We start from the raw sequence: 14,859 nt of genomic DNA, 5'->3' as shown, positions 1-14,859 counted from the left end.
CGATATAGTCCCCTGTTGAACCGGAAGCGCCGAGCAGACGACGTGTCCCATGAGCCTCTGCGAGTTTACGCTTCACCTGTTATAGCAACGCCTCCTATATTATAGGAGGCGTTGGTTATAGACTGATCCGAGCGCACTGCGACGGCGAAGTTTTTCTTTTGTATATTTCGCGAATCGTTCAGGAGTGTTTGGAGGTGGTTTGGAGTCATCTAACGAGGCCTTCTGAATACTGTTGACCGCAGCGCCGTCGTTTTCTGCGGCGTATGGTTGTTCAAACAGCAGCCGCGACGAGCATCGCTTCCCCAAAGGGAAAATCCTTGCAGCGCGATGGATTGCAGCACTAAAGAAAAATAATTTTAAACCTGCGATCCACAGCATGATCTGCTCAGACCACTTCCGCGACGACAAATATTGCTGGAGTCTGTCGATAATGAGGTCAATAGGAATTCCCGTCAAGTGTGCCCGAATGATACCTGGCGCAGTCCCTTCAGTATTCGTTCACAGAAGGAATGCGTCGCCGCCGCTGCCGAGAGCAGCTTTCGCCAAAAGAAAAAAAAGGAGGTAAGAGTTGGAAAGCGCAGATTTCTGAGCAGAGAAACATGCGTCCAGAGTAGCTATGCAGCGCAGTCGCGTTTTTTCGTCAGTGTATTACGTTCTGCACACCCCTCACGCCAGCAAACACGTTTCACTTGCTATCATATCCTAATTATTTGTGGCTCAGTTCCGATAAAAGTTATCCTAGCTACAGTTGCAGTTGGTCGCACGTTTCTAGCCGTGATCGCTAGACATGAGCAACTGTCGTCGCCTTTAGGAATGTCAATGGTAGGCTCGCAGTGAAAAAAAAAAAAATGCACAGAACGCTCAGCATGTAAAGCCGCGCAGTGTTGCATATCACGGGAAGTGCCTCTTTCGTTGGCAGGTGCTGCATTGTTGAGCGCGCAATTAGCCATTACAACCCGCCACGGTAGCCCATGCAATGGGTGTGGCGTTGGCCAGCTGAGCTCGAGGTCGCGGTTTGGATCCCGGCCGCAGCGGCCTCATTCTAGTGGCACGGAATGCAAAAAACACTCGCGTACCGCACACTAGGTGCACGCTAAAAAAACCGAAGTGGTCACAGTTATTCCGGAGCTCCCCGCTATAACGTAGCTCATAATGAGAGCGTGCTTTTTGCACGTAAGAGCACATAATGTAACTATTAAATGGACAATTGTTTAGTGCACAGAGACATTTACTAAGCAGTTTTCATTGAGAGGTGGATAGCAGAGATGGAAATTTTTGCTTAAGGTGTTAATTGTTAAATTAAAACACAATTTGCTGGACTAATATTCAGGCACTGTATGCTTGGCACCACGTTAACATATTGTGTGTGTTATATTCAGATTCTAAATGAGGTGTTGGGAACCGGCCAGAAAGGCTCGCGTGAAGGAAGTGATACCTCTGCCGATGCTGCTGAGGATTGTGGCTGCCCTAATGCAGTGAACATCGTTGAAGTTGTCATCCCCTGCTATAGACTCGATACTCCGGGAAACACTGTGCAATAGACAGTCAGCTGAAAAGGCCACTCAAGGACTGGTGCAGATATGCAGCAAATCTGTGCAAGCAGGCCTGAAGAAAAGCACCACGTCGTGCTCTGTTCAATCTCAGCCACATTGCGCTTGGTATGTTCTGAACTGCGCCTACTCATGGCATAGGTGTCCACATGTTGCAGTTGGAAAATGCATGCATACATGTACATTTTTGTACATGTATGATATATGTGCACACAAGGAAAGATCTATAACATTATTTTCTGTATCATGTCTGAACTTTGCTTCTGCGTAAAATTTTAGTTTATAAGTTCCATTTTATCCCATGACTTAAGGAATTACATCTATATACACACACGTCACATGTAACTTTTTTCACATGTGCAAGTAGGTGGCCGCGCAGCAGATGTGCAGACTCAAGTGAACATGGTGCTTCAAGTGCCGTGCAGTTGTGTAAACAGTGAAATGGTTGACAGTGAGCCTGCGCCTGATCAGGACATCGGTGATGACTACAGCACTTTTGACGACCAGGGCTAGTATAATGTAAAACTATTCCAATCTGTTTTTATTTCAAAGCCACCGTTAGCCCTCCGTGATAGGCCAGAATGGTTAAGTCCTGCCTATGGGCGGGCACCACGCCCAAATTGGCTGAGCCCAAGCCATCTTGCACTATCATGGAGCACTAATGGCCAATTTAGAATAAAAGCAGATTGGAATAGTCTTACGTTATACTGGCCCAGAGCAATGAGTAAGCTAACATTTTCACACTTCTTTCCATCAGTGAATTTGATCGTTACTGGGCTTAGCATTCATTAACATAGAGGCACCTTACCCCTGAGCATCAAAAGTAAAAAAGCTCCCTAATGCGAAATTTGAGTGCAGCTCTATATTCGTTTTCATTTCACTATATATTGGCTAGTGCTGACAATCTGTCTCGTGCGGCGCGTTGCAAATGGAGCTAATTGTGGCACAACTGCCTTGCTAATCGGAAGATTGTGAGAGGCAGTGTGTGAGTGATGCATGTGCGCGATTCACAGCAGCCGCCACAGACAGACCTCTGCTCATGCAGCACTTTGTTTCCATATAATATTGGTGCGTACACTTTCCGCATGCCTTATGAATGGCATCATCAGCGAACAGACGACACGCAGTACTCTGGTGCCATGTTGCAGCGGTCGTCGCTGCAGAACTCGTTTTGCATGGCACTACGCCTTTCTTCTCATGCTTTTTCCATACGCTCCCTCCTCCGCTTTCCACCTCACGGTTCCGCTGTACCCTCCTGAGGGACGGCGATGCTCAACGCAAAAACGGGCACCTAAGAGCTGTGCTCTAAACAATATTGGTTGAGTTGGCTTCCCCTCTAATCTTTTGGTATTGTTCTGTGGTTTCTCCAGGAACACAATGTGCCTTTGTGGAAAGGGCTAGCACCAACCACCAACAAGGCAGTCAAGTGATTTTGGTGCAGGAGGAGCACTTAAGAAAGCTAGTGCAAGCCTGTCGGACCTGCCTCTCACCGTGCAAGCAAGTAGACATCCTGCGCAATGGAACGGTGATGTACGTTTACACAGAATGCTATGCTGGGAACCACTTCTTCTGGTAGAACCTGTGTTGAAACTACAGCTGTGTACTGAAGTGCTGTTTTTGGGAAACAACCAGACTTCCCGTCTGACAATGCTGGCCTTCCTTGGTGTCCAGTTGTTTAGCGAAAGGACCTTTTGCAACCTTCAGAGCAGCTATTTATGGCCAGCAATTGACACATTAAGTAGGCCGCACAAGAAATGGGCGAACTATTTCTTTTTAAACATGTAAATGCACAAAGTTTTGTGCTTGTAGTTTTGGACAGCTGAAGTACTTTAGGAAGCTCGTGGAAGGCAACTAATGGCGTTTTTCACTGGTCGATATGGAGCAGCCGCCGAAATCCTCAAGCGAGCGCTTGAGTTTCACAAATCCAAATTGGCTCCGCGGGGGATCACAGAGGAAGTCTGCGTACACGTCACACAAACTGGTTCCGGAAACCATGCCCGACTTCCGCTCTGTACGTTTAAACGGCAGCCAAACTCGCTGTCCCCCGTGCGTAATTTGACCGCGGTAGTCGCAGAGTCCGTGATTTCCATGTCGCACCCGCAAGGATTGTGCATGGACAGCGTGCATAGAAGGCTTCGTACAGCACCTGCGTCACCTAGTAATCGCTGTCGTCCGAGCTCTCATTGCTAAACACGAGTAACGCGAGCTCTGCAGCAGCACCGAACGCAGCCATATTGCGAAGCAACACAACGTTGTGCGTACCAACCAGGTACCGATTTCGCTTGAAAACAGAAGTGACACATACTATTTCCGCCCGAATCCATGTCTCGGTGGCGGAGCAAGTGAGAGCGATTCGGCGCGGAGCGAGTTGATCCGAAACGACCAGTTGAACGTGCGAACCCGCTACAGATCGACCAGTGAAATTTGGATTCGTTGCCGCGGAGCAAAAAATCCTGCTCCGAACCGACCAGTGAAAGACACCATAAGTCTAGCTGGGTATGGACCAGTCGACCCCCCAGGTTACAGTGCCAAGTTTGGCACGTACACATTGCTGTATATAGAGACCAAAAAGATAATCCATTCTGAACTTGTGCGGGTTTGTTATAAGTGCTGCTTTTTGTCTTTTAGAAAATACTTTGGGGAGAAATGCGCCTCTTGTTTTAGTCAAATGAATCTCATGGGAGCTGCCGCATGGAGCTTGAAGGCTTAAAATGTGCTCTTGTATTTCTGAAGAGTCACGACGTCACAGTTGCATTGGTAATAACACAGACAGGCCATTACTTTTCGTTGAGTAAAAAATTTTTACTGTATATAGGTATATCAGCTAAAACTTTTCTATCAAGTGCTCAACACTGAGCCTAATGTTAACACTATCTTGCAGTTGCCATAGGCTATATGGAGTGTGCTACGCAAAAGGTTACATTTGAAGAGACGTTTAGAGAGACTCTAAGGCTGTGACACACCTGTGTAAGCAACTCAGAAGTACTTAAGTGCCAGACACTAAATTCATGCTGCCACAATTAGTATACACAGATCTTGCTTGCAAGTCCTTTCGTGTGTGAAATTTGTTTTTCAGTCAAATGAAATTGGAGGCAGTTGTATGGCACTGGAGGGCCGCAAATGAGCCATAGCTTTCCTTGAAAGCAAGAACATATAAATTGCCTCTGTTGTGACAGAGACGTGCCCAAATAAAATGCTTCTTTTAAAAAGGAGAAGCCAAGTATCACACATAAATGCAACCTTTGGGAAGTGGTGAAACGTGCTTTCAACCGGCCAACGTCTTTGATGCACATACAGATACTGAACTCCATGTGACCAACATTTTCTAAAATATATTTCAGGTATCTCTGAGAAACTTCTTACCACAGCAAAGCACTCTGGCTGTACAGAACTTGGCCCGTGATGAAGTCAACAGAAAATCATCTGTACTGGTCGGCTGCTTCAAGTGTAGGCCACAAGGGGCTCGTTGTGCCAAAGTGGCTTTCTCTGCTAAGCCATGTCAAGGATATTCATGCTCATGAAGGTTATCCCTTTCCTTCTTATCTTCGTGGAGGCATTGAACCAAGGGGATGGCTGTATGGAGGTGAGCCTTATTGTACTTACATATGGGGATATCTTGTTTTTCAAATACTAAGCCACACAATTTTTTCATGCGAACACATTTAGTTAAATGCTACTAATGTGGTACCAATCCTAATCAATAGGTCCGGGACGCCTAACAACATTTTATGCAATGTTGAATTGGATAAACAGAAGCATAAGACAGAACTGGATCTTATAGAAATGCAATGTGTGGGACTGGGCTAGTTGGTAATCCATTTTAGAAACAGCTCAACAGCAGACGAAGGAAAAAAAGTGTGTGTTTGTTCATTCCTTCGTTCCGTCCGCTGTTGCGCTGTTGTTATAATAAACTTAGATATGGTGCTTGTCTTGTAAAAAGACATGGAGCCTTCGCGTGATGGCGCTAAGGGCCCCATGTCACAGAAAATTGGGTGTCAGCGGAGTTGTCCGTGAGCGAAAATTTCTGTACACATTTAGGTATATGTATATGCCATGCCTTGCTATATGACATGTGGTATATGTGGATCATATTGCCACGCCATTCTATGACTAAAGTCGCTCACAGCTTGTCTTACATTCTTTACAGAATTATTCCTCGGAATTTTGAGAATGACAGCTCACAAACAAATGTCATGAAACAAAACACCGATAGCGCATGCCTTTTATGGTAAACTTTCTCTGACTTAAAGGGACACTAAAGCTAAACAGTAAATCAGTTTAGACTAATGAAGCATTGTTTGAGAACCCTGCAGGCAGTCATTTCAAAAAAATAGTTTGATTATTAGATGAGAAAATGAATATCCAAGTATCAGTATTTGAATTTCGCGCCGAAACCCCAGCGCCGGTACGTCAGCGTGACGTGAGGGATTCCAAAGTATGTTTTTGCATTTGAGCCGCATTGGCTGAATAAAGGTTCCTGAAACTTGCCATGTTTAATATTTGTCTCCTTTAGAGCACAATGTAGTCAATCTGTACCGCACTATATAATTAGTAGGCCCTAGAAGATGCCATCAAAATCCAAGACGTCACAGCCCCCAGGTGTGGGAACTCAAGTAGGCGTCGCCACCCGTATTTCGTTCTTGCGCTTTTTCTGGCTTACCAAACGTCTTATCGTTGTAAGAGTGGTGTTTTTGGTGTTGTAGAACGGTAATTTACTGATGCAGAACAAATCATTTTTCACTTTAGTGTCCCTTTAAATATTAAAAGTGCAAAACAATGACAGAAACCTGAAAATTCTGTAATTTTTTTGGTGCGGCTGTGCGATACCCCTGGGATTGGCCCATGCAGGAGGCCATGTTTCTACCAGAAAGCTCGCCCTCCTGCATGGCGTTTGCTGCCAGCATTTCCTGGTAAACAGTTAGGGTTACGTAAGCTGCAGTTGCCGGGAGGTGTGAAAAGCAGTCAGGGATCTTTGAATGCTATCGCATTCCGCTCTTAAAAGGCGAAGCTTAAGCGTCCTCTAAATTTTTGTCTTGAAAAATGCTGAAAACGCTAACAAACAAATGAATAATATTATAGAACACAGCTTTTTCTCAGCTGATACCTTCACATATTACATTGAACGTCTTAGAGTGATATATGTCAGCTATCAGCTATTAATAAAGGCTGCTATTCTTCCTTGGCTGCTGAACGGTCGTTGCAAGAACGGTTGTAAGGAACACTTAAAATTGAGCACCTTTTGTCCCACTTCCATGATTCTGTTGCTCCGCCATAATGCATCTGCTGGCACGGTCATATATATCAAAGAAAGATAATAGTAGAATAACCATTGGCATATACCAATTCGTCAGCCATTGCATGTGTCGTGTGGAACATTTAGTTTGGCTCCCACTGGCACAAAGTTGTCTTTCGTTACACATTTAATTCCCGTTTTCTTTATTACGAGTAAAAGGCTTATTACTAATTTCACTTCCATTCATAACTCTACATTTCGCTGTTAGAAGGAATAAAAAAAGTTAATTTTCCACACAGTTTTCTTGCTGTCATTGTCTGTTTGCTTCAAATGGTTGTTACCTAAATACAATGAAACCTCGTTAAACCATAGTTGGCCGGAGCTCAGAAAAAGTACATACTAAATGGTAGTACTGCCTAACCAAAATAGCCCACTTACCTGTCAAAAATGGCACTACGATAGAGTGCGATGAAAAGGCAGAAAATATGCAGTATTTATTCACTTCACGCGACAAAAGTATGTTATTTTTGTTTGATGCCACGGCGCGCCAGCAGCGACAACAGCAACCTCAAACTCGCTCAAGCTACAAGCCAGCTTCTCGGCAAACACCCGCATGAGGCTGACGTAACACACAGTATCTGCCACTGTCGGGCCTGAATCGCCCATGCTGTTGCTTTCCTTGTCGTTCTCATCACTGTCGCTAGGCGACACTTCGGGAATAACAGAAGAAACGGTGGCGAAAAATCGAACCTCGGAAAGTTGAACCTCATAGCCAATGTATTTTCGCGGTCGCAGCAGCATTGCCGACCAACTTCTCCTTCACATTCCAAATGCCTCACACCATAGTCAACGGTAGATCCCTCTCGTGTGCCAGCACCTACTTCTTTGTGCCATGTTCAACAGCTCGAACAATGTCGAATTTTTCTTCTATGCCGCGCACCCGGTTTTTGTCCTAGCTTGCACGACCAGTGATGTTCCCTACCTCGCAGCAGAATTCCCATTTCTATGCATGAAAATTCCCTATTTGCGACAATTATCCCTGATTTCTTCAAAAAAAAATGGCCAGATATCTCCCTGCATATATATATACTTTGGAATACACTGAAATTTTATTTCATTGTATAACCTTCACAAAGGCTGGTCCACCAGCTGAAAGCTCAGCAATATATTTTGCAGTAACAATGTACGTTGTACTCTTTCTTTTAATCAAGTTATTCCTACAGGGCCAGCATGATTTCTCCACTGTGTATATATATATATATATATATATATATATATATATAATATGCACCCGATGCAGTGCCTTAGCGCCTATGGTGTTGCACTACTAAGCACGAGGTTGCGTGATGTATCCCAGCCGTGGTAGCCACATTTCAAAGAGGTGAAATGCAAAAGCGCCCATGTCCCATGCATTGGGGGCACATTAAAGATCCCCTGGTGGTCAAAATTGATCTAGAGTCCCCCACTATGCCGTGCCTGCCTCACAGTCAAATCGTGATCTTGGCAGGTAAAACCCAGAATTGATTCATTCATATGCGTGTGTGTGTTTTCAAAAACATTGCAGTTTATTCAGCATCTTGGCTTAGTGGCGATACGAGAACTCAATTTCTAATGTGGTGCTTTCTAATTTTGGTTCGCGACATACCTCCTGCATAGACAGAGCTCTATAGCATCAACACTGGTGGCTAGCTGCTTTTTAGCGATTCTGAGTAGGTTACCCTATCAAATTTTGATGCAAGAAATTGCAGTTCACATTTTATACTGAAACAGCACACCAGCTTTTCAACAACGAAGGCTGTTAGAACTTGAAGCCGGCCAGGTCCTAATTTGGCTCGTGCACTGAAAAGGGTGTGCTGTGGTTTGTCAAAGTGATTGCTCGCTCAAGGGTACCATTCTGATATTTACTTCATCAATATTAAAGTTCCCTGCAATACCACAAAGATTCCCACCTTCCCTTTCGCCCAAATTTGGTGTTGAAAATTCCCCGAAAAAAGGAAAATTCCCTGCACGTAACATTACTGTGCATGACACCGCAACACAGGCCGCAGCACTCCGACTCTGGCACTGTGCCGAAATGATGTTGATGTGAATTCACCCTTCCAAGCACCCTCTGCGTTTGCGCTTGGAGGCTGTTCCAATCTCTGAGGCTAGTTGTTCTGCTGGGCCGACGTACCGCTGTGATTTCTCAACAAAAATTAGAAACACTATGTGTTAACCGATACGTACGCAATCAGCTGGTACGGTTTATACGGATACAAAACGCGTGATGTTCAATGGCCGCTGAATCGGGGATTTGACTTTACTACTTTTAAAATGAAACTACTGTTTAAGCGGGTACAGTTTAACGAGGTTTTACTGTACATAGTTACTAGGCAAAATATTGTGAAGTTGTAGTTACCCGTAAAGTGAAAAATCAGTTCATAAGTCTTGCTCTTCCATCTCAGTGTTGTTGCGTACAGGCTAATTTATAAAGAATTATTTACTTTTTTTACTTGCAGACTCCAAGGCCTTCAAAACACCGAAGGACATAGCCAGAGCAAGGCCCCTGCTTGTTGACATGCCGCAGCTTTCAACATCATTTCAAACATATGGCATGGAAGCATTTCCCAGCCTGCTGCGCGACTTTGCCCCGAAGTTTTGCCAATATTCTTATGAAGGAATGAAGGCCAGGTAAACCTTTTGCAACTGTTTTTTGCAGCTGGACAGAAGCAAGGTAATGTTGTTTAACGTTGCTTGGAGATACTCAAGTTACTTTCTTGCATCCACCTAATTAGATAATTAGTCTTAATTAATCAACTTCTCAAATATTATCATTACATGAAATATGTCAATGAGAAAATTGTAGAGAAACATGAAAAACTCCCGATGCAGCTTTTTGTTGTCAATATGTGTTACGTAAAAGTGTTTTTCAGCGCGTGCAAGAAGCCCGCAGTTGCACACAAAATTGCCGCGTGACTGGCCTCTCGGGGCACTTTGCATGTATTCGTGGACTTCTTTCACGGTCGGAAAAACGCTTTTTATAACACGTATTAAGCAACAGAAAGCTGTATCGGGAGTTTTTCATGTTGCTCTACAATCTTCTCATTGACATTTTTCATCTAATTATGACATTTGAGAAGTCAATTAATTATTACTAATTATTTAATTATGCAGAGTGAAAGAATAATTTGAGTATCTCCAAGCAACAGTAAACAACATTATCTTGCTTCTGTCCAGCTACGTGGCATTTGCATATTTTTAAACTCTGGCTAAAGTTAGCTGGGACACCCTGTATATATACTTACACATGTGAGTTCCAAATGAACTGCCATGTCACCACCTTGCAAAAACAGAATGAAAAAAAAAATCCATAAATAGTAAAAAAAAAAGAGGTCATAGAACACTTCTCAGCCTTTTAGAAAAACCAATGAACATTAGCAGAGTGCACCATGCACTGCACATTCAAGATATGGTATTTCTTTGTCACACAAGGCAACCAACCACTTACTGACACAGCCATTCCTGGCTATCACTGCCACCTCAACTATCACCCTTGTACAATAACTTGCATGCTTTAAAACAGTGGATAGAGTGCAGCCACACTGATTACATAAGAAAGCCTTCCCTACCCTTCTGCATCTTTAAATAGTGTTCTTTTAGTCTAAAATTTAGGCATTTTCTAGTCTGCTTTACGTATTTCAGTACACAGGAAAGGGGAACACCATAAACAACTCCCTCGGCACATTTAACTGTTGACTACGTCCGCTCGTGGTGTACCTCGTGTAACCACTCGGCGGTAATGAGTCTGACTCTGCAGAATAACAAGAACACGTTTACCTCAACGCCATGTTGACTTGTCCCCTCTGCCCACAGTTGCCAGGCGTGTTTTGTACATCAGCCTACACTCCCCCACACTTGGTTTGAGAGCCACAGCACTGACTTCCAGGTCACAAGTTAAGTTGGTTTGGCAGTCGCCGCATACGGGTTGGCCGTCTGGAGTGAGCTTCACTTGCAGGGGTTGGTGCTGAGCTTGACTGTGGTTCCTGTATGTTCCACCATGCATTTTGCTCAATATGGCTATCATCATTACAACAATGAACATGGTCAAAGGGCCGGGTGACGTGGTGATCTCGAGAATTCTGTTTCCCAAGACATGTCCAATAGCCCCTTCATCCAATGCTGACCAAGGCCAGAGTTATGGCAAAGGACAGCCTGGCCACAGACCCATTTCCGTTTTGTTGGCGTGTGCCTTTTTATGTTCGGTCCTTATGGTTTCTGCAGAAGCAGGTCCAGGCATCTGTTGGGTCGATAGCCCAGGAGCATTTCAGTTCGGGATTTGTCCCTACCTCCAGATGGTGTGCATCTGTGGTCATGCGGCCACCAGTTTAAGTGAGTTGAGAGTGTTCCTCTTGTGAGCCTTTTTAGACCATCTTCGACTGCCCTCACGGCTCTTTCTGCTAGCCCATTAGATTGGAGATGAAAGGGTGCTGTACAGATGTGCCGTGTGGCATTCTCCGTGATGAATTCTTCGAGTTTGGCTCTGATGAAGGCACTACCATTTTCAGACACTAGACGATTCGGCAGACCAAATCGGGCAAATGTGCCCCTTAAGATCTCAGTAGTTGCTGCGCTGGTTGCCCTATTTGTTGTGACGGCTTCAGTCCAGCCTGAATCCACAACACAACAACACACCATCTTGTCTTCAATTGGGCCGGCATAGTCTATGTGAACACATGTCCCTGGCTGAGTTGTTGCTGGCCATGCTGCTGGCTTCTCAGTTGGTGCCATAGATGCTGTCTGCTGTCAGATTGGGCAATTGTGCAGTAGCTGTTCAATGTCTTTATCAATTTCTGGCCACCACGCGAGTTTCCTTGTCAGTGCTTTAGTGGCACTGACTCCGGAATGTGCTTCGTGCAGTTCCAGCAGGAACGCTCTTCTAGCTGCCTCAGGAACAACTAATTGATCTCCCATGAAGGTGAGCTGTCCATCTGTAGTGAGGAAATTCCTCCGTCTCCAAAATGGCAGTACTCAGTCATGGTTAGACCATGAGAGTTTCTTGGGCCTTCCCCCCTTTATGTGTTCACACAGGCATTGCATGAGTTGGTCTTTTGTAGTCACGTCTCCAACCTGCTTCCTTGAAACAGGTGCTGTGACCAATATTCTGGCTACCAGTGCACTGTATTGTTGGTCAGAGTCTTGCATCCACAGTTCAGTCTCGCTGGCTGGCACAGGTAGTCGACTCAATGCATCTCCATTTTGATTGCTGGATCCAAGCTTATATTTCATAGTGTACTTGTAGGCCCCAGGGGTAATTGCCCACTTCTGAATGTGTGATGCAGCAGTACTAGGAATTGACCTGTTTTCTTTGAAAAGCCCCACCAGTGGTTCATGACCAGTCTTCAATGTGAACTCCCTGCATAACATGTACCGTGTTTACTTGAAGACCTCGATCTATTCAACTCGCCGAGAAATAAACAGTAATATTTAAAGTTTAGGTTGGCACATTCCTTTTCAAACGAACGAAAAACATTAAATGTGACACACCTTTACCTACCGTGAGCTCGGCTACTACATCTCGCTAGTAGATGCAGCAAGTGGCATCTCTGTCGGAACTGCCATAGAAGTCATCCTTATCAGATGCTTCACGGACGTCCTCGGCACACCAATTGACGCCGTCCTTGATGCCATCGCGTGCGTTGGATATACATAACTTTTTAAAGGCAGTCTCACTAATCACGAAACTGGCTTTACAGTGGGCAGGTCGGAGCAACTCCATTTGTTTGTACTTTTGCTAGCTTTGTTCACGAGTATAGGTAGTTATCTGATTTTGGGCAACATTTTCGAAAACAAAAATACAGTAGACCTATATTCAAATAAGTACAGTAGTCACGGAATTTTGCCACTGCAAACACGAGGACCAGGGATTCCCTTTCCAACTGAAAATATTTCTCTGTCTTTGTGAGGGTGTGGGATCTGAACGCTATTGGTCTGTCAATACCATCAAACACGTGAGAAAGCATGGCACCAATTCCCTCTGGCGAGGCATCACATTCTAGCCATAGTTCCTTCATGGGGTCAAAGTGCACATGCAAATTTGAATTTATCAGAGCTATCGTACAGCTACAAACACTGTCTTCTCTTCAGCTGCACACAGCCATTTGCTGTCTTTCTGTAGCAAACAGTACAGGGGTGCCAGGAGACTTGACATGTTAAGCAGAAAGCTTCGGTAATGGGGGATCAGGCCCAGGAACAATCCGAGTTCTTGGATATTTGTGGTCACTGGTGCTCTCATGATAGTGTCCAGTTTTTTTTCCGCTGGATGCAAGCCGTGTCAGTCAATTTTTTATCCCAGGTAGGTCACTTCTTGTGCTCTGAACACGCACTTTTCTTTCCGCAACCGGATACCATTCGAAAGATTTCCAGTACCCTCTTCACCATTTTTCCATAGCTATTCTTTTCTTCTGCGATCAGCAGATCATCTGAAAAGACTTGAGTGCCTGGAATGTTTTTCAGAAGTTCTTCCATCTTTCTTTGGAATATGGCAGGAGCTGATGCAATGCCATATGGCAGCCTGTTACAGTCAAACCTCGTTAAACCGTAGTTGGCCGGAGCTCGGAAAAAGTACGTACTAAACGGTACTACTGCCTAACTGATATAGCATGAGATGGCCTTTTACCTGTCAAAAATGCAACTCAGAGAGAGTGCGATGAAAGAAAAAAAAACACGCAGTATTTATTCACTTCGCGCGACAAAAGTATCATTTTCGTTTGATGCCACAATGGCCTCAAACTTACTGAAGCTGCGAGCCAGCTTTTCGGCCAGCACCCTTTTCTCGGCAAACACACGCATGACATATTCCTCGTTGGCATTGCATATTCTCCGTGCACAAGCACAGTCACACTGCAGATGTCGCGGGGCGCCTTTTTCATTGCGGGGTGCTGTTCATTCATGAGGCTGACGTAACACGCAGCTTCTGCCATTGTCAGGCCTGAATCGCCCGTGCTGTCGCTTTCTGTGTCGTCCTCATCACTGTCGCAAGGCGACACTTCGGCAACAGAGGCAACGACGGCAAAAAGTCGAACCTTGTAGCCGACATCTCTTCGCGGTGGCAGCAGCGCTGCCGAGCAACTTTTCATCCTAAATGCCACACTCCGTAGTCAACAGTAGATCCCTGTCGCGTGCCAGCGCGCTTCTTCGTGTCACGTTCGATAGCACAAACGATGCCTAATTTTTCTTCTATGCTGAGCACCCGGCATCTTTTCTTTATCCGAGCTTCGGCATGATGCAAGTCCTTGTTTGCACGGCGTCACAATTCTCTCTGGCATGGCGCCGAAATGATGTTGAGGTTGATGTGGCTTCACGCACAGGGCACTTGGAGGCCGTTGTTCTGATACATGGTTCCGATCTCTGAGGCTCATTGTTCTGCTGGGCAACCCGATGGAGACGACTCACCGCCTTGTTTGCACATTATGTTCAAACACATTATGTTCAATGGTCGCTGTGTCGGGGATTTGACTTTACTACTTTTAAAACAAAACTACTGTTTAAGCGGGTGCAGTTTAATGAGATTTTACTGTATACGGAAATAAGCCTTTGCGGGTGTTCAGTACCACAACTTGCTTCACTCATTCATCCATTGGCATGTGGCAGTAGGCTTCCCATAGGGCCAACTTTGAAAATCAGTAGCCGTTATTGAGGGAGGCGAAGATGGCATCTAGTTTTGGGAGCGGATGCTGGTTGACATCACAACCGGGGTTGATTGTGATCTGGAAATCCCCACAAATTCTCAAGGTTCCATCTGACTTTACCACTGGGACGATTGGTGTTGCCCAATAGCTGTGGCTAACTGGAGATGGGATTCCTTGCTGACGCATTCTGTCCAGTTCCATACCCACTTTTTCGCACAGTGCGTACGGTAGTGAACAGGCTTTCAGATATCTTGGAGTTGCATCTTTCTTCATAGCAATGCTGGCAGGAGGTACCTTCACCAGTCCTGTTCCTGGTTCAAAGAAGTCTTTGTACTTTTCTTTCAGCTGTTCTGTGACCCTTACCGTATTACACGATTGTAAGTCGACCCATTTCTTGTTAAATTTTAAA

At 45.0% G+C, this 14,859-nt stretch overlaps 1 long non-coding RNA gene across 4 annotated transcripts in view; it reads left to right on the top strand.

Annotated features, from left to right (window-relative positions):
• Window positions 1–203: 203 nt before the first annotated feature.
• LOC126516528 (uncharacterized) overlaps window positions 204–14,859 on the top strand; it is a 57,563-nt gene continuing 42,907 nt past the window's right edge. For 2 of the 4 annotated variants that reach the window (XR_008609433.2, XR_008609429.2), the window contains exons 1-5: window positions 204–561; window positions 1,380–1,658; window positions 1,918–3,080; window positions 4,892–5,133; window positions 9,282–9,453. This is a non-coding gene — a long non-coding RNA (uncharacterized lncRNA). The remainder of the gene's footprint in view (window positions 562–1,379; window positions 1,659–1,917; window positions 3,081–4,891; window positions 5,134–9,281; window positions 9,454–14,859) is intronic. The other 2 variants (XR_008609432.2, XR_008609431.2) reach the window with 2 other exon arrangements.

The sequence above is a fragment of the Dermacentor andersoni genome, chromosome 1 (assembly GCF_023375885.2).
Source record: "Dermacentor andersoni chromosome 1, qqDerAnde1_hic_scaffold, whole genome shotgun sequence".
NCBI classification, from domain to species: Eukaryota; Metazoa; Arthropoda; class Arachnida; order Ixodida; family Ixodidae; genus Dermacentor; species Dermacentor andersoni.
Note: the sequence above shows the minus strand (reverse complement) of the source record. Positions and strands in the feature narration are given on the sequence as shown.